The sequence below is a fragment of the Juglans regia genome, chromosome 8, assembly GCF_001411555.2.
Source record: "Juglans regia cultivar Chandler chromosome 8, Walnut 2.0, whole genome shotgun sequence".
NCBI lineage: Eukaryota > Viridiplantae > Streptophyta > Magnoliopsida > Fagales > Juglandaceae > Juglans > Juglans regia.
In genome coordinates, this window is record NC_049908.1 from 19,314,179 (window position 1) to 19,334,466 (window position 20,288).

Here is a 20,288-nt window from a genome sequence, read left to right on the forward strand (position 1 = left end):
TATTTAAGATTTTACAGTGTAAAGTTTATTTTTCACTTTTTTAGACTGAATAGTAGCCTTGGTATTAGCACCTAGACCAGTGTTTTCAAAATCACAGTGTGGAATGTCTAAATTAGGTTAGACAAGTTTTATTTGGACACTTGGTAAGATCTTAGCCACACTTAGTGAATAGTATTGGTCACTTGACACCAAGATGAGCCATGAGATGGAAAATGTGAAGTAAATCAAACTTTGTGATCATGCCACCTAAGCAAAACCCTATTCCATCCGACCATCCAATTTGTGCCAAACCAAAGAGTGTTTTAACTCTAGAGAAACCCTAAACACTTGGAATCTAATTGAAACCCCAAAATCTTGGTGAAAACCAAAACCCCAAATGGTTTTCCCAATCCCCAAAAGTTTGCCTACAAATCCTAATTAAACCCAATTTTAACTTAGTGTTTAATCACTTGATTAAATTACTTTCACATGCTATTAAATACTCAAATTCATGTTATTGCATTCTTATTTATTCATGTAAACTTGGGTAATTTTATTGGGCCATGAAAAATTGGGTTTGAGCTTGATAACAATCCAAACCCCAACCAAACCCCATTGAAACCCTAAAAGGAAGCACACTTGGATAACGCCCATTAAGGCCCACGAAATTGAGCCACCAAGGCAAGGCTTGTGGAGAAAGTTTCCCCTTTCCATGGCAGTCCTATCACTTCTCAAAGCAGCCCCAAACAGTGCTTGATGGGAAGGCCAAGATCCACCTCACCCTCCCTCTCACATGGCAGCTGCTGGCAGAAAACCATGGGCTGGTTTTGCCCTTGGTTTTGGATGACAACCCATCTCTCAAAGTGTATTTCACACACCTCCAATCACCCCTCCAGATGTTTGAAAGTCTTCCATGTTCATTCCCCTTTCATTTGGTCATTTTCCAACCCTTTTATTGGAGAGAAAACCGTAGGAGCACTCGGACAGTTTTTCTGGCTTAGTTTGCTCGACTTTGTTGAAGCTGTTGTAAGTGCTTTCTCACAAAGTAGTCTTTACAAAGGTTGTTCCTCTTCGAGTCTAGATTCTGTTGATATTTTTTTTTTTTTTGTTAATTTCCCTGGTCATTTGATGGGAATTTGGTTTAAGCATGTAGATTTCATTATGGGCAATAGTCGCGACAGTGTATGATGTCTTGATGATTTTGACCAAGTTAGTGACAAGACCTTGGTTTGATTGTTTTATGGAGTATAGTTAACATAATAATATATACATTTGATGTCTTTATAAGTTTTTTATGAGAGTTTTACTTAGATCTAAAAAGTTGAAATCTGGAAGGTTGAAAGCTGATTCTGTTTTGACTTTGTTGTGAAAGCATGCTCCAATTCATTTAATATTTACATATGATGTTCCTAAGACCTTGGTTTACATATTAGGATGTTATTTTAAGGATTTACGGAGTTGGATTTAAAGATATAATCTTTTATACATGAAAGATTCAGATAGGTCTTGTATTTGATGTTTTCGGGTAGATCTATGTTTTGATGCAAATCTTGCCATGTGATCTTAGGTTTGATGCTTAGATCTATTCTACGATTTGATTATTAACCATATAATTTTGTTCATTTGTGATTTATTCCATGAAATTCTCAGATCAAATGGTTTGATAAAAACCAAACCACATAGTTTTCGGTTTTGGTGAAAGTGTGATAGCCGAATGTTTTAAGTTGGATTTTGTGACTTTTTGTGGTTTTGGCTCGATGATTCAACATATGATGGTTATTAGGAATGTGTTATGAATGTATTAAGAGTAAGTTATTTGGAATTTTGGAGTTCTTGGAGTTGTTCTGAAAGAGATAAAACCTTGAACATCAAAGGTTGTGCTTAGGGTTAAAAATTTGAAGTTGTTTGTTGAAGAAATTTGTGGTTTCAATGGTGTGAGTTTTGTTGGTTGTTTTAGTATGTTGTTTGAGCATAGAATATTATTTTGTATGTTGAAATATTTCGTTTTAAGCATGAGAAATAAGGTTTGATAGAATTGTAACAAAAATTAAGGGTTTTGGCCTATGCATGTTTGACCTATTTGTGATTTGTTTTAAATTCTTCTAATTAGATATTTGGATTTAAGACAAAACTTACATGAGCAGTGTAAATTTTGGTGAGTTTTGGAGTTAGGATATGAAATCGTTAAGTTAGGGGTAAAATGATCATTTTTTCACATGTAAAGTGGTAAAATGATAATTTTACTCTAAGTCAGTATTTTTATGTTTCTAAACTGTTAGTAAGGAGTTTCTGACATTTAGCAATCTTTTCTTACAGTTTCTCTCATTTCACGCATTCTAATTCATCACGTAGCGATCACTGTAAGTTAGCTTCTAACTTACTATTGGATTATCTTGTATGTGTATTGGTAAGAGAATAGTTGTTCATGTTCTTACGTTCTTGCATATGTTGTGCTATGCCATGTCGCTACATGTTTATCTGTTATACATTTTATTCTGTCAAGAAATGCTTATCCGTTACACATTTTATTCTATCACAAAATTTTGATCTGTTACACATTTTATTATGTCACAAAATGTTTATCTGTTACACACTTTATCATGTCATGAAATATTTATTTGTTATACGTTATGCCATGTCACAAAATACTTATTTGTTTCATGTTATGCCATGCCATTCATCTCACGTACATGTCACGTTACGTTACGTTACGTTAAGTCAGGTCATGTCCTTTCGTTTCACATCACATCATGTCTCGAGTACAAAGTGTGTATCGAAAATAGTATTTACATGTTAGTCAAGTCTGTTTATAGGTATCATGATCCTAAGTGTTAGGATGAGTTAATATTCTAGTGAAACTTTTTTGTTCACGCTGGAGTGTCTAAACTAGTGTGAAGTTCCCTAGATTGACAAGGTAAAAATCAACAGGTTTCGAATGGGGCCTAATTAACTGGTCACTGGAGCGAAGTCAAATACGAACGTCGATGGTGCCTCCCACACTTTCAATTTCATGTTATACATACTCGTGTTGGTGCAAATACCAGTCACGAGATACGTACATTACGTTTCTCATAGCATGTGCAGATACTTGTAAACTGATATGTATGTTAATGCACACACAACTAGTGTAAATACCTGTGTTGTGATGCAATAATCGGTAGGGACACACTGCTCAAGGGGAACCTTGTAGTACCCATATGGTCACTTTTATTAATCTTGGTTAATTATTGAACAAGATTTCAAGTTCTTGTTCAGTTTCAGTTCAGTTCAAGTTCATATTCAGTTTCAGTTCTGTTCACGTTCAATTCATGTTTAGCTTCACTTTCAGCTTTATGTCATGTTTATTTCAAATCAGTTCAGTTCTTTTCATGTAAGTTCAAATCATGTCAGCGCATGTCATGTTATTTGTCAAGTCACATCATGCTTATTTATGATCACATTTGCATTCATATTTTTACTATCATGCATGCATATTTAAATTGCCAGTTTAAGTTGTTTGTTAATTTGCGGAGATTTGTAATCAAATATCACTGTGGTAGTCCCAACTACTATTTCTCCCGGAACGGTAGGTACTATGATAGGGATAGATGGAACCAAACTGGACCAGGCTAAGGTTGGCATGGCCAAAATCGAGTAGTATTGAATTTACGATAAGCAATCGCTTCTAACCGATAGGCTGCTACACGAATTTTACTATACTACTAATGAATGATATTGCGTGAATTTTGGAGGAGATTGGAGAAATTTTGGAAAGTACAAGATGAGGACTAAGATATTATAATATGTACTAAGTACTTCTCTTTTGAGGTTTGAAAGGGCCCATGTTGTAGGGACCGTCCTTTTGTTCATGCTTGGTTTAAACTAGTCTCTGAATGGTTTATGTGAAATCAATATATATGAATAGTGAATAAGTAGTTAAGTTTGGGATTAGCATTCTGGTACTTTATGTATTGCTTAAAGAAAAATAATTATCTGCTGCAAATATTGCATATTGCTAGATGCATGCTAGATGATTGCGTCTTTATCTATCATGAATGGTGTTGTGTAACCTTGTGTTGCATGTTCCGACGCTTCAGAGTCTGCCAAATCCTAAGCTGAATCTGGGGGTGTCACAAGTCTATACACAAAGCCATGCACTGAGATGTGCAGAAAATAAGTACCCGCCTATGGAGTTGCTAAGGTTTGCATTAGTAGTAGCTACCTACCACTTGAGACCCTACTTCCAAGCACACTTGATAAAAGTGCTGACTGAAGCTCCCCTCAAGAAGGCACTATAGTGACCAAACACGTCTGGGCGACTGGTAAATTGGTCGATCGAGCTTAGTGAATCCGATGCCGACTCTGTCCCTCGAACCACCATCAAGGGAAAAGCAATGGTGGGGTTTGTGGCGAAGATGCCTAGCCCCCTTGAGGAGGTACCCGATCAACCAGCCGACCACCCCTTACAAGTCTATGTTGATGGCTCGTCTTGTCGTTCTGGTGAAGAAAGCTATTTTTTGATAAGGCTCAAATTCAAAACAACCAACAACAAAATCGAATAAAAAGCCCTATTGGCAGGCCTCGCCATAGTGAGGACACTAGGACCAATGAAAGTGGAAGTGAAGGTGGATTCTCAAGTGGTAGTAAACCAAGTGAGAGGAGAATACATGGCGAAAAGTGAGAGGCTCAAACTCTATCTAAAACAGGTATGGGAGGAGCGCGATTGTTTCTAGAACTTCACCATCATACAAATCCCCTGAAAGGACAACTGGAAAGCATATAAGTTAGCATGGGAAGCTTCAGGGATGGACGATGCAGCACTATCGTGGGAACTGATCGGCAAAGTGTTAGAAATCCCTGCTATTGGGCTCGAAGTCTCGAAAGTGGGAATGGGAATACCCAAGTGGGATGAGCAATAATCCAGTTCCTAACCACTAGAGAACTATTGTCCGAGAAAGAGGAGGTGAGGAAAGTAAGGAATAAAGCGGCCAGGTTCACCCTCATAAGCAGGACCTTGAACAAACTAGGTCTTTCCTCGTCCTTGTTAAGGTGCATATCACCAAACGATTTCAATACTTAATGGTAGAAATTCATGAAGGTGGAAACCACTCAAGGGGAAGAGCCCTGGCGAGAAAGGTCCTGAGAGCGGCTACTACTGGCCTCACGCCTCAGCGATGCAGAACAATTCGCCAAGAAAAGCACAAAATGTCATGAATATATGCCAATTATGCATAACCCAATAGATGAGAAGACATCGATCACATCCCTGTGGCCCTTCGCGCATTGGGGGTAGACATAATGGGCCCCATGCCCCCAGGTAAGGGAAACTTGAAATTCATTGTAGAAACTGTAGATTGCATTACAAAATGGGCGAGGTAGAGCCCTGGAGGCAATAACGGCCACCAAAATCACCAGGTTCCTATGAAAAACTATCGTGAGTAGATTTGGTATTCCTCACTCCATCATTGCAGACAACAAGCAATAGTTCGACTCCGACCACTTTTGCAATTGGTGTGGCAAATTTGGAATCAAAATCAAGTACACCTCTCCAGGACACCCTCAACCGAAAGGGCAGGTCGAGGCGGCTAACAAAACCCCAATAGGGGAGACCCTTTCTTGCTAATGTATGGAAGTGAGGCCGTAATCCTAGTAGAGATAGGGATACAAAACTACAGGGTCCAAAATTTTAATGATAAACTGAAGGAAGAAGGCCTACTTGGAAATTTGGAATTGGTGGAAGAACTGAGAGACAGAGTTGAGTTGAGGGCGGCAATCACCATGAGGAAAACAGAACAATACTTTAACAAAAGAGTAAAGCACATGGCATTTAAGGTAGGAGACTTGGTTTGGAAAGAAACTGGGGTAACTTTCTCAGGAGGAAGGGAAGCTCGAAATGGGAAGGACCGTACATGGTTATGGCTTGACACAGACTCAGAGCTTACTAGCTAAAAAATGCCGAGGGAAAGGAATTGCAATGTCTATGGAATGTGTAGCATCTCAACAAGTATTTTGCCTAGAAAGGTCTAGTGTAAGAACATCCTGTGAACTCAATAAAACTGCTTTACATTTCGTCACATTCCCCTTACGTTTCATTGCTTGTCTAAGCCAATACTTCGCGCTTGCGCCCGACAAACAAAAGAGGGAACACCTATCCTAAGTGTCCCATCTCTCCCCGCCACCCAAAGCGGTCAAGCCCATCTCCCGCCTGGTGATCTAAACCGATGCTCCGAGCTCGCACCAGATGAACGAAGGAAGGAACACCTCTAATAATTTTCCCATCTCTCCTCACCACCCAGCATGGTCAAGTCCATTTCCCGATTGGTCCTCTAAGCCAATGCTCCACACTCATACCCAACGAACAAAGGAGGGAACACCTCTCCTAAGTATCTCATCTCTCCTCGCCACCTAGTGCGGTCAAGACCATCTCCCACCTGGTCCTTTAAGTCGATGTTCTGCGCTCGCACTTGGCAAACAAAAGAGGGAACATCTCTCCTAAGTGTCCTATCTCTCCTTGCCTCCCACCTAGACCTCTAAGCATAAGTATCTTAGCGCCCAGACAAAGTCCGATAGGCTTTCCACTCTAATCAAAGGGCATGACCTCCTGGCATACAAAAAAAGGGACATTGGCCATCACAACGAGTGGATGCAAAAAAACAAAAAAAAAAAAAAAAAAAAGGAAAGAAAAGAGAGAAGAAGAAAAGGGAGGAAGCAAAAAGTGCACATATTCGCAGACACCAATATCACCCAAAATGTTGGAACCAAAAATATATATACATTGAAATAATTGCTCAACATATACAAAAAAAAAAAAAAAAACACATACAAAAAATCTATACATTTGTTCTGCAAAGTCTAGAACTCGAAGCTATATTGGGGAAGACATCGAGCATCATGTCTTTGCCCACGGAGTTAAGGAACTAAAGGGGTTGGCCGTTGGGCTTGAGGGTCGTTAGTTTGGGTAGTGAGGTATTCTCAAGTATTTTGTGAATAATAATGAAAAAGTAATGATATAATATTGAATAGTAGTGAAAAGTAGGTGAAAGTAATAATAAAATAATGAATAGTAGCGAGGTAAGTATTCTCAGTACCCAAAAGATTCAGGTCAGTCTAGGGATTCTCCGTCAAATGGTCCCTTAACATCTCCAAGCCTCGTTATTCCTGTAGCCCCAAGCCTTGCTGCGTACCACCTTGGTCGCTAACATCTAGAAGGAGAGTCAGACCAGGATCTCCTTCTAAGAAACCAACTTGGACTTCAGACTCCCATATGCACATCTCGAGAAGCCAATTCTTCCCTAGCAGAGTCCAACTCAAACTCTAGAGCCATAATCTGCTACCCCTAGGACTTAACCTCGTATTGCTTGTGAGTCCAAGAGATGCTGAGATCCAAATACTTCTTCTCCATGAAGCTGTATGCCCTCCAGTCTGACTCCTGCTGTTTGACAAGCTTATCCCTCTTGACTCTGAGGTTTTGGCAAGACTTCTCAGACCTCTCCTCCAGTGCTACCTCCTGGCGGGCCAATCGATCCAGCCCAGTGTCTTGCTCCTCCTCCAGCGATTGTGCTTCGAGATGGCAACAAGCTATCTCCTCGGAGATCTGCCACCTCCTTACGGAAGGCGGCCTCCAACTCATCCTTCTCCCTTCGTGCCTTAAGAATCTCTAGATAAGCTTGGACGACAAAAGATTGTGACCAGCATACCTCTTTCTCTAGCTTGCCCCTCCCGTCGATGATCCAGGCAGCCAACATATCAACTCCCTAGCAATCCAACGAAGGCTGGTAAATGAAGGAATAAAAGAAGAAAAGATTAGGGGCGAGCATAAAGAAAACTTACTGAGGATAGGAACTTTTTAAGCTTGTTGGCCTCCTGATTGACAACCTCAGCCCGGGCTCTGTCACCACTCGAACTAGCTTCTGAGGCCCCACAATCTTCTTCTTGAAAGGCCCATCTCAAGCCTCAAAGCGGCAAAGGTTGGTTGGAGGAGAAAGCAGAAAGGGCCTGGGGAAGAGGGCCCATGCCCCCATCATTGGTGATGTAACCGAGGTCTCCACAGCACCCACACAGATTAGTTGCTAGGGGGAGTTGGCAACATGGGTTTCTCTGAGATCGCCAATAAAGTGACATTCAGTTTGGGCGAGGATCTGAAGGGCGGGGAAGGTATGGAGACCCTATCCTCACAAAGGTCCATGACCAGGGGGTCATCCTGAGCCAAGCCCCTGGGATCAAGGGAAGAGTGGACACCTTGCCCTCAGGCTGTGTAGAGGGGGAGCATAATGGAGGACCCCACCACCATCACCGAGAGGTGTGTTGATGACTGAGTTGAATGTTGCCACGGGGTTGATCATATGTGCCATGGCCTCATTGTTTTGGGGGGGAGGGGGGGCTGTTGTGCTGAAAATATCTACAAGTGTACAGAAGCGTAACAAGTAGTAAAGTGTTTTAAAGAAAATGGATGTCAAACTCACAGAGATTAATTATGCTATTAAGTACTGAAATTTACTAAATTAATTACTATTTGGAAAACTGAAATTTAAAGAATAGATTAGTTAAATTAACCTGAAGAAAAGAACATTAAAATTAAGATTTTAAAGATAATAAGAATAGATCTAAAGCGTTCGATTTCACTTAGCGAATCTCACACAATTTATTCTTCTTTGTTATAGAATTCCAATTATCTCAAGTTGATGATAAAAATCCCTTACTTATTCAATATTTTCTTTCGAACAATACTAAAAATATCTCTAATTAATAACTCAATATCTCTATGTGAATTTAATTAATTGGAGATTCATTAAGTTCTTTGAATTTTTCTTAAAAATCACACTAATCGTGGTAAAGTATCTCTACTTTCGCTCAACTAATGGTGCTTAATCCTAAAGCCCTAATCACAAATCACCTCTCGGTCTCATTGCTATTCAATAGATCTAACAATAATTAGTTAGAAAATTGCAAGCATTAAGAACAAGGAATAAACACTCAATCATGAAAATAAAATAACTTGGAATATAAATTGTGTGTTCAAGGCTAGACTACATCAAAGCTCTAGAAAATAAAATTAGTTCATAATGAAATTGAAAAGAATGAAACTAGTGTTCTTCGTTGGAGTCGATTGATGAAGCATGCGGCTCTCACCTCTACCCTCTAGATCCGTCTTCTCGAAAGAAACTTAAAGAATCAAGAACTAAACTCCAAACTGGACTATTGGACTCTAAAATTCAGACTCCCTCTATTCATCCCACAAGTTGGGATTAAATAGATGTCAAAATTCAAATCTGGAAACAAAATAAATGTGGCTACAATCTAGCCTAAAGTTTTAGAAAATAGTTTCAAAAGATAACTATTAACATAAAAGAAAATTATCCCAAGAATAACGAATTTATCTAAAATGGAAGATTCAGTAATAAACAACTTGATTTACGGAATTTGGGAGGATTTGGTGGTCAGCGGATTGATTGCAGAACTTGGAAGGGTCCCACCAGGTAGATGTCATGTATGTTGAATATAACTGGTCTCCTTACCCAATGGCCAAGATGTAAGGTTCCTAACCGAGATGAAAAACTCATCTCGCCAACCTACCGAGCTGTAAAGCTGCTTGCCTTTGTTAGTTGTTGTCGACAATGTCCTTTAGGTTGGTTGCTTAAATTGGTCGTTTAGACTGGTCGCGTTCGTTTAGGCTCAACTTTCATCTTCCAAACTAGTTGCCCAACCCTGGTCGCCCTTGGGTCTCCTCGCCTACCAAGAGGAAAGTCTTTTTGCCCAAATCTCCTCGGCTCACTTCAGATCTCGTCACCTCTCGTTGGTCTAGATCTGTAGTCTATTCTTTTGTACTAAAATGTTCTCCTTTTGCAATAAATTGAAGAAAATAAAGAAAAAAAATATAGAAAAAAAATAAAATCAATAGAATTAAAGGAAAACTGACACTTTTCAGAAATAAAAGAGTAATAAAAACCACATAAAAATAACACTTATCAAATACCCCCAAACTTAAACTTTGCTCGCCCTCGAGCAAAGAAAACAATTAAAACAAGCGTTGGTTTGATTCTTAAAATTCATTGCCTCAAAGTTTGCCAAAAGTTTATAATTCAAAGGAATCATTCAAGATTAATCAAGTCCAAAAGTTAATTCAAAACTCAATTCCATCACATTATGCATCCTTACATTCATGCATACCCATCATTCTCACTTCATCATTAGCTCCCCGGATGGTTTTATGCAAACAAGTAAATAAATAATGGATCTCTAAAAACTCCATAGGCTTGCTTTTCAATTCACTCTCCACTAATGTAGAACATAAAATATCACTAGGGATCAATAGGTGTTTATTAAGCTTGTAATGTAAGGCAAGGGTGAGAGCTACAAAGAAAAGGTAGGACTCAAACAAAGCAAGAGCACTTAAGTTTGAACACAAGCAGAACAAATAGAGCATTCTCACTTCTAACACGAACATCTCTTCACAATCATTGTGAATCTCTCAACATACATCTCTTTATTGTACTTTCAAGTATCTTTCTCTTTACCTCTCTATTCGGCAGGTTGGACTTGCTTTTCCTTCTTTTCTTTTTCTTTTTGTTGGAAATATTGAAAATAAACCGTACCTTTTTGACTGCCTTAGTGGATGACTCTCGTCGGCCACACAGTAGACGAGCTAAACTTTTTACACCCCCAAACTTATGATTTTGATAATATGGCTATAACTAACTCTACTTGTAAACCTTCTACCTCTCTTGCCTTTCATGCTTTTGTGAGTCTGTGACTTTGTGTAAATTTAGTTTTCTTGAAAGGTAAGAAAATCAGTGATTAAGCTCAAATAGGGTAAGGAATATGAGGTTTATAAGAAAGAAAAAAACATAAGGCTAAAATATAATTCAATAAAGCTCAAAGGGGTGACTAGGGATAAAGATAATAGATGGGTAAGCTTGAAAGGTTCAATCAGTCTGAATAATGCCTTAATCATTTCCTCAGTAATATTCTGTCTAGGATTTCACCTCAAGTACAATCAAATAAGTTCTAGAGTCAGTTGAGACCATATAAATTCACAAATTCATAAAAAATTTCTCTAGGTATGCAAAATGATTAATGATCATTATCAACATTTATTGAACATAGAAAATGTCAAATTAAGCAAGATCAAGTAAAGAATTAACAACTAGACTTAAGCAATGAGATTTTTTCCTAAAAATTATAGTCACTTCCAATCATATTCTTATCATAGGCTTTTTATTCATCAAACCATACTATTATTATTATTATTATTATTATTATTATTATTATTATTATTATTATTATTATTATTATTATTATTATTATTATTATTATTCTTATTATTATTATTATTATTATTATTATTATTATTATTTTCTTATTATTAATTTTTTTTTGAAATAAATAAAATAATTTCCTTTCTCCCAAACTTAAATATCACATTGTCTTCAATGGGAAAGATGAAGAAAAACTAAAGAAGAGAATGAGAGAAGGTAAGAGATGGTCCCTTGATTCTTTTTGTTCTTCCAATTGAATATTTTCCTTGAAGGTGTAGCTGTGTACCCCTTGGGGATCTCTCCGGTCTCTTCGTTCCTGCAAGATGAAGGCAAAAGAATAGAATTAAAAAAAATAAAGCTTAAAAGAAACAAAAACTTAGGTTGCCTCCCAAAAAGTGCTTTATTTAAAGTCTATAGCTAGACATTATCCTCCCATCATTTATCACTGGTGAGATCGATGGAACACTTTTTCGAGTTAAAAAGTCTCCATCCACATAGGGTTTTAATCTCTGACCATTTACTTTAAAGGTCATTTTTTTCTCGTGATGGACTTTAACCGCCCCATAGGGAAAGACCAGGGTCACCACAAATCGTCCCTACCATCGAGAGTGTAACTTTCCCCGGAAAAGTCGAAGTCTTGAGTTAAATAATAAAACTTTCTGCCCCACTTCGAATTCCCTTATCAGAATATGCTTATCATGCCATCTTTTAGTTTTACCTTTGTAAATCCGAGCATTCTCATAAGCATCATTGCAGAACTCATCCATCTTGTTGATTTGCAATATTCTCTTATCGCTAGCCGCTTGTAAATCAAAATTCAGTGTTCTCGTCACCCAATAGGCTTTGCGTTCTAGCTCCACGGGTAGATGACATGCTTTTCCATAAATGAGCCAAAAAGGTGACATCCCGATCAGTGTTTTGAATGCTGCCCGATCGGCCCATAGCGTATCATCTAACTTTTTCGCCCAGTCTATCCGAGAGATACTCACGGTCTTCTCCAGTATGCGCATCAGCTCCCGATTAGACACCTTGACCTGGCCGCTAATTTGAGGATGGTATGGTTTCACCACATGATGGGTAACTTCATACTTAGTCAGTAGCGCTTCAAATTGGCGCTTGCAAAAATGCTTCCTGCCATCACTGATGATGGTCCTTGGAGAGTGCCGAATCGGGAAAAGATGTTCTTCTACAGGAAAGTCACTACGACCCTTGTATCATTGGTTGTCAAGGCGACCTTTTCCACCCATTTGGAGACATAATTTACAGCCACCAAAATAAATTTTTTAGAATATGAGGATGGAAAAGGACCCATGAAACCTATACCCCAAACATCAAATAATTCAATCACTAAAATATTGTTTAAAGGCATCTCATGTTTCCTAGAAATATTGCCAACCCTTTGACAATAATCACGTAAATTAACAAAATTAAAAGTCTTTAAAAATAGTCGGCCAATAAAAACCACATTGTAAAACTTTCGTTGTCGTTTTTGCTCCACCAAAGTGGCCGCTCGCTTCCAATGAGTGGCAATGTTTGAGTATGCTCTCCTTCTGTAACAACCCCGCCCTGGGAAGGGCGGGATCGCTACATACATACTTGTCCGTTTCTTCTCTTGTTTCTTTTTTTTTTTTCTTATTTTTCTAATAACATGCGATCAGCATGAACATGACACACGTGTACTCTAAATTTCTAATCTAATAAAGGGGAACATCTGATAGACATCATATTCAAACATTCATCCATAAGAGACTCTCAGAGTCCATCATACGTTCATAAAAAAACATAACTGTTCTAATTAGGAAGGGACTCCATCCCTACCATACATACAATATCCATAAACATAACCCATCATTCATACAAAGTTGAACCAACAGGGAAGACACTAAGCATCTGCCTCTCTCTCTGCAATAATGCCTTGCTCCCCAGCCTTTTCGTCATTACATGGAAATTTAAAACATAAACACAAAGTGAGTCGAATACTCAGTAAGTAGTACACCATGCAGTGAACATACTAGGCATCTATTCTTCTTCTTTTGAGAACATGCATACATAAACATTTTGCTAATTCTTGACAATGCTTTCATGCATAACAGTTTAAGGACTAAGTCATATTTTTATGCATAAACATTTAAGAAATAACTATACTTTCATGTTTCACTTTCTTTGGCCGGTACACACTATTACGCCCCGTGTGTTAGGGTTTGCAGTCTTCCTTTGGACCTGGATTCCCCTCGTGGCCACATGTTGGGAATCCCTTTCAATCAGAGGGTAGCACTGGGTGCACTACTAGTACTACTTACCCGGCATTGCAATCTGCCCATTCCTTTGGTACCATTTTCATTCATATGGCCGTTACGTATTTTCATACAATAAGACATTCATTCAGTCCTTTCTTTTCAGTCATTTTAATTTAACAGTGCATTCATGGAAAAAAAATCATTTAAAAGTATGAGCTTAAACATCATCTTTTATGACATCCATAAAACATCAGTTCATAGGGACATTTTAACATTAGTTCATAGGGACATTTTAAAACACTTTCTTTGCGTCATTTAAAGCATTAGTTCATAGAGATATTTTAAAACTCATTTAAAGCATCACTTGAAGCATAAGGCATGAGACATTCATTTCCTTTCCTTTGCAATCAAAATAATTTCGTCATCTTTCTTACTTCGATGCATATGCATTTTAATGAACAAGATACATTTTCATGCTATACTACATATTGGAATAATCAATATGTTTCTTGAGAAAGCATGTATGAAAATCTCATGATTTAGAACCTACATGCATGCATTATCTTATACACATACACCCAATTATAATCGATAGGGTGCTTAACAGGGGCTATCAAGAAAGGGCTTGTACATACTATATTCATTTACTCTTTTATTTAGAAGAACATTTGCAATAATAGAGAGATATTCTTTCATAAAGAGAACTTGGTGTAGGAAGCATGGTCATAACTACTTACCTCTATGCTCCTTGTTACCTCCAACTTCACAATAGGTAATATTCCAATAAATAGCATAAGTGTGTTAATACTCGTACAATATTCTTTAGCCCTCTCTTTAAAAGAGAAAGTCACGATATTATAATCTAACGTCCCTTCTATGCTTAGCATTAACCCAAATGACTACTTCTCACCGCAACTTACACGAGAAATAACTTAAATATTAAGACATGCTTGCTGTCCATGGAAAGGCTATTTTAAAAGCTTACATGAAAAGTAGTTAGAAATTCATAGGCTTCAAGCAAGGTCTCTTTGGTTCAAGCTCACTTTGGGTTGTGGACATTAGGAGATGAAATCGGGAAATTCTCAACAATGGGCTTTAAAATAGATTTAGGCATCTCAAGTAGGCTAAACAAGCTTAGGAAACATGTCATTTAAATCAACTTGTGGTCCCTCATTATAAAAAGGTTAGCTTATCAATATTTTGGACTCTTGGGTTAGGTAGAATTTAACCAAACGAGGGACAACATAAATAGGCTATTTTTACATCAAGACATGGCATGACATGGACTTAGGAATACTTGGACAACTTTACATATCATAATATATCATGCATAATTAATCTCTTATACCTAAACCAACTATGCTATAATCTAATCACACAAGCAATATTTAAATAGTTTAGATAACACCTCCCATTAAAATTAAAGTAGCATAAGGTATAGCAAAGTTACTCATAAGCAAACTTTTAAAATTTTAAACACTCAAGTTCATGTTTTATCCACTTAATACCCTTTTAAAGCAAAAATATAAAATTATAGAACCAAGCAAAACCTTGAACCAAACCTCTTAGCATTCTAAAAACAGATCACCAATAAATCTCAATACAAAACACATGGTACCAATATATATACGTTAAAATCACACTAATCATCACATATGATTAAACCAAGTTTAGTAGCAACATAGAATTTTCGATATATAGGAAAATACATAGCAAAACAACTAGAATACCATTCGGTTTGGACCAAAAACAGGGCATGCATATTTATTTTCAACATAGGAAATTAAACACATCAAAACACAAGCTAAAACAACTTAGTGAGGTTCCAAAATCACACTAAAATCAAATGAGTCAAATTAGGATTTTTACCTTAATCTCTTAGCCCCTTTCAAAACACAAGTGGAAGACCAAATAGAGGTATAGACGTGTGGATGAAGAGCAAGGATGATTGCACTGTGTTACCCCAAAACCGAAACATCAATGGGTAAGGTAAATGATGAAAATCGAAATCCATATGGAAATCATGCTAGGAAGTGAACCAAAAGTTTATTACCTTCAAGATTTCACCCTTTTGAAGATGAAAACAAGCTTTGCTTCCAAGCTTTGAGGCAAAACCGAAAATAGGTTGAGATGAGGTACACACAGCTTGGAGATGGAGGAAGATGTTTTCTTCCCTTGCTATGGAGTGGCACGGCTTGAAGGAGATGAGAGGAACTTGCTTTCTTGAAGATGAAAAGAGAGGAGAAGAAGAGGATGGTGTGCATCGGCTTTAGCTTGCTCGAAAAGGGAGATGAAATTTTCTTTCTTGGGTGAGGGGCCGACAGGTAGAAGTAGAATGCCTTAGGATAGTTTTTGTTTTTGTTTTCTTCTTTTGTGTTGCTTCCACCGTAAGCTTAGAGGAGGGGCAAGGACTTTTTGGTCTTTGTTTCCTCCTTCTATCACAAGAAAGCAAATGGATGGTGGAGATCTATCCACCTCAATGATACTTTTCATCTACCAATCTAATGGTAGAGAATAATTAGGTCATTTCTTAAATGAATAAAATTAAAGGACTTAAGGGAAAATATTTCAAAGTCTTAAAAATCATACCATTGATTTATTTTAATAAATCATATTTTTAAAATAAAGCATACTCATCTTAAAATAAAATAATTAAAAATAATAAGAATCTTTATCTCAAAATATTTAACTTAAAGAATTAATAAAATAACGTAAGGACCTACGTAGTAGGAGTAGGGTATTACACCTTCTCCACCTAGGGCACACATCTCCTGATTATCTGGTCCATGCAATGCCAGTATAGAAAAGGTCCCTCCCAAAACTAATATTTCAAGTTGGAGAAGAACTTCTTCTTTTGTTGATATGTCATCTCGTCTGGTAGAATTCTGGACACCAAATAATTTACCATGTCAGCATACCATGAAACGACTTGTATAGCCATTAATTGCTCGTCTAGGAAGGTCTTATTAATTGAAAATTTCTCCTTGCCAGCTGCCTCTTTAAGTTCAAGATGAGATAAGTGGTCGGCCACTACATTCTTGGTGTTTTTCTTATCTTTTATTTCCAAATTGAACTCTTGTAAGAGCAAAATTTATCTTAACAGTCTCGATTTGGCATCCCTCTTCGACAACAAGTATTTAAGAGTGGAGTGATCGGTGTTGACGACCACCTTTGAACCTATCTAATAAGAACGAAATTTTTCAAAGGCAAACACAACCGCTAACAATTCTTTTTTAGTAGTAGCATAATTAAGTTGAGCTATTATTAAGGTTCGACTTGTATAATAAATGACATGAAATTTTTTTATCTTTTTGCTGCCCCAAAATAGCCCCTATAGCATAATCGCTAGCATTACACATTAATCCAAAATGTAAATTCAAATCTGGTGATACAATGATAAGTACTAAGATTAATTTCTTTTTCAATGTTTCAAAAGCATGTAAGCATTCGTCAGAAAACTCAAACCGAGAATCTTTAATACCCAGCGTGACCCAAGAAGCTTCTCATGCCCTTCACATTGGTCGGTGGTGGGAGTTTGTCAATAACTTCTATCTTTGCTTGGTCGACCTCAATTCCCTTGAAGGAAATGAGGTGGCCAAGCATTATTCCCTCCTCAACCATGAAGTGGCATTTTTCCCAATTTAAAACAAGATTTGTCTCCTTGCATCTCTGCAAAATGAAAGATAAATTAAATAAACAATTATCAAAAGAGTGACCATAAATCGAGAAGTCATCCATGAAGACTTCTAAAAATTTTTCCACCATGTCTAAGAAGATGGACATCATGCATCTTTGGAAAAGTGGATGATGCATTGCAAAGACCAAAAGGCATGCGCCTATATGCAAAAGTGCCATAAGGATAGGTGAAAGTAGTCTTCTCTTGATCCTCAGGTGCAATGTCTATTTGATTGTAACCGGAATATCCATCTAGAAGACAGTAGTAAGCATGGCCTGCAAATCTTTCTAGCAATTGATCAATAAAAGGTAATGGAAAATGGTCTTTTCGAGTTGCATCATTAAGTCTTCTATAATCTATGCATACTCACCATCCCTTTACCATCCTCGTTGGTATAAGTTCATTGTTGTCATTCTTGATCACGGTTATCCCGTCTTTCTTTGGGACGACTTGTATCAGACTTACCCATGTGCTATTCGAGATTGTATAGATAATCTCAGCAGCTAACAGCTTCAGTTCTTCTTTATGCACCACTTCTTACATGGATGGATTCAATCTCCTCTAGGGTTGGACGATCGGCTTAAAATTATCCTCCAATAAAATCTTGTGCCTGCAAATTGAAGGACTAATTTCTTTGTTGTCCGAGATGGTCCAACCCAAGGCCATCTTGTGTTCCCGCAAGTCTCTCAACAACTGCTCCTCCTCTACATCACTCAAGGAACTGTTAATAATAACTGAAAAAGTAGAGTGTTGACCTAAGAAAGCGTACCTTAAATTTGAAGCAAGCGGAGCTCAAGCTTGGGTGGTTCCTTACTTAGAGATGTCGGTCGAGATGAGTTTAACTCTTTCACTTTCGATTTTATTGAAGGAGGAAATAATGGTGTAACTTCCAAATATCTCTCACTAACCTCTTCATCTTCGGATTCAATAGACGTAGAGTGAGTAAGACATACCTCAAATGGTAGCTTTAGAAATTTAACTCCATAACTCTCGTCAGCCATGACCACGTCTCGACCGCTTATTTGAAAACAAGAATGTACCTTAGAAGAGAACTCCATAGATTTAAATACATCAAAAGTGACCTGCTCATCATCGACCCTCAAAATGAGTTTTCCTTGCTGGACATCGATTAAGGTTCTCCCCATCGCAAGGAAAGGTTGGCCTAGTATCAAAGGGATCTCCTCATCCTACTCCATATCGAGTACAATGAAGTCGGCTGGGAAGCTGAACTTATTAACATTCACCAGTACGTCCTCAATGAGTCATCTCGGGTATTTAATAGATCTATCCGCCAACTATAGAGAGATGGTGGTCAGCTTTGCTTCTCCAAGACCTAGTTTTCTGAAAACAGAGAGAGGCATTAGATTAATACTTGCCCTAAGTCACATAAAGTTTTATCAAACTAGGAATTTCCTATAGTGCAAGGGATAGTGAAACTCCCAGGAACTTTCAACTTAGGCAGTAGCTTCTTTTGTAAAATTGCACTACTCTCCTCGGTTTGCATTACAGTCTCATGCTCCTCCAACTTCCGCTTGTTTAATAAGATATCCTTAAAAAATATTGCATAGTTAGGCATATACTCTAAAGCTTCGATGAGAGGAATATTAATATGGAGTTGCTTAAATATACTCTGAAATTCAGAGAATTGATTATTAATCTTATTTTTTTCTTAATTTTCATGGAAAATGAATTGGTAAATCATAAATTGAAGGAGAATAAGTTTCAGATATAAACGCCTTGGATTTGTTGGGTTTTGAAGGCCCTTTATCCTCCTAGTATTCTCAGCTTGCTGGTCGGCCGCATCCCGCTCTGCTTCTTTCACCTCGGATTCAGCATTTTTGGTAGCTTCTGCATCTCGCTCGGTACTTACTATTTGTGGCCGATCATATGTCTGCCCACTTCTCAATGTTATGGCTTTGTCATGTTTCTTCAGATTGGTCACAATGTTGCTCGATAAAGTCCCTGATGTCCTCTCAGTAAGCATGTTTGAGAGCTGATTGATTTGTGCCTCAAGATTGCAGATTGAAGCCGAGTTGTTTTGGATCACCATATCAATCTTTTGCATGTACTTCACAAATATATCTTCAAGTGTCAGTTTCTTCTCTTGCTATAGAAACTGTTGAGGTGGTCTAGCCGGCCCTTGATTATTACTCCATGAAACGTTAGGGTGATTTCTCCATTCGGGATTGAACATGTTTGTATAAAGATTGTTTTGACGTTAGAAATTGGACACATAATGGGCTTGTTCATAACTCTTTTGGGCAAAAGTATTCCCCACTTAGCAATCTACACTTGAATGATTTACTGTGCAATAATCACAAACAACATTAGTTTGAATAGCATTAACATTCATCTTACCTAGTTGTTTGGATAGAGTTGCCAACTGGGTCGCGATTGCGGACATAGATTCAAGCTCAACGACGCTGGCCGCATTCCTTGCCATTGCTCTCTCTACGACCCACTGATAGTTGTTAGACACCAACTCTTCTAGAAGTTCATAGGCAAATTCATGGGTCTTACTTATTAATGCTCCTCCTGCTGCCACATCAACCATAGATCGATTTGTGGGTCCCAAACCATTGTAAAGTGTCTGTACTTGAAGTCAAGTTGGGAGATCGTGATGCAAATACTTGCGCAACAAATCCTTGTATCTCTCTCATGCCTCATATAATGATTCACCTTCAAGTTGGGTGAAGGTAGTAATATCATTCCTTAACTCCATTATCTTGGCCAGAGGGAAATATTTTGCTAAGAATTTTTGTGCCAACTCCTCCCAAGTGGTGATGATGCCGGACGGCAAAGAGTTCAACCAAGCTTTTACTTTTTTTTGTAAGTGAGAAAGGAAAAAGTTTCAATCGAATCACATCATCTGTCACTCTGTTGTGTTTAAAAATATCACAAATTTCTAGAAAATTTACAATATGGACATTAGGATCCTCTTGAGACAGCCCCCCAAACTGGACAGTTTGTTGAATCATTTGAATGATGGCCGGCTTGATCTCAAAGTTATTGGCTTGTATAGCTGGCCGCCATGTACTAGATGTCACCCCATTGACAGAGGGCATATCATAGTCTACTTAACGCCTTGTGCTCCTGGTCGGCCATATTAAATATAGATGCGGTGGCCTCTTTCTTCTTCTCTTTATTAATCCGACGTAAAGT

At 37.8% G+C, this 20,288-nt stretch overlaps 1 non-coding gene across 1 annotated transcript; it reads left to right on the forward strand.

Annotated features, from left to right (window-relative positions):
- The first annotated feature begins 19,738 nt into the window (after positions 1 to 19,738).
- Positions 19,739 to 19,845, forward strand: LOC118349365. Its single transcript, XR_004802335.1, has one exon. It is a non-coding gene; the product is annotated as a small nucleolar RNA R71 (small nucleolar RNA).
- Positions 19,846 to 20,288: the final 443 nt, after the last annotated feature.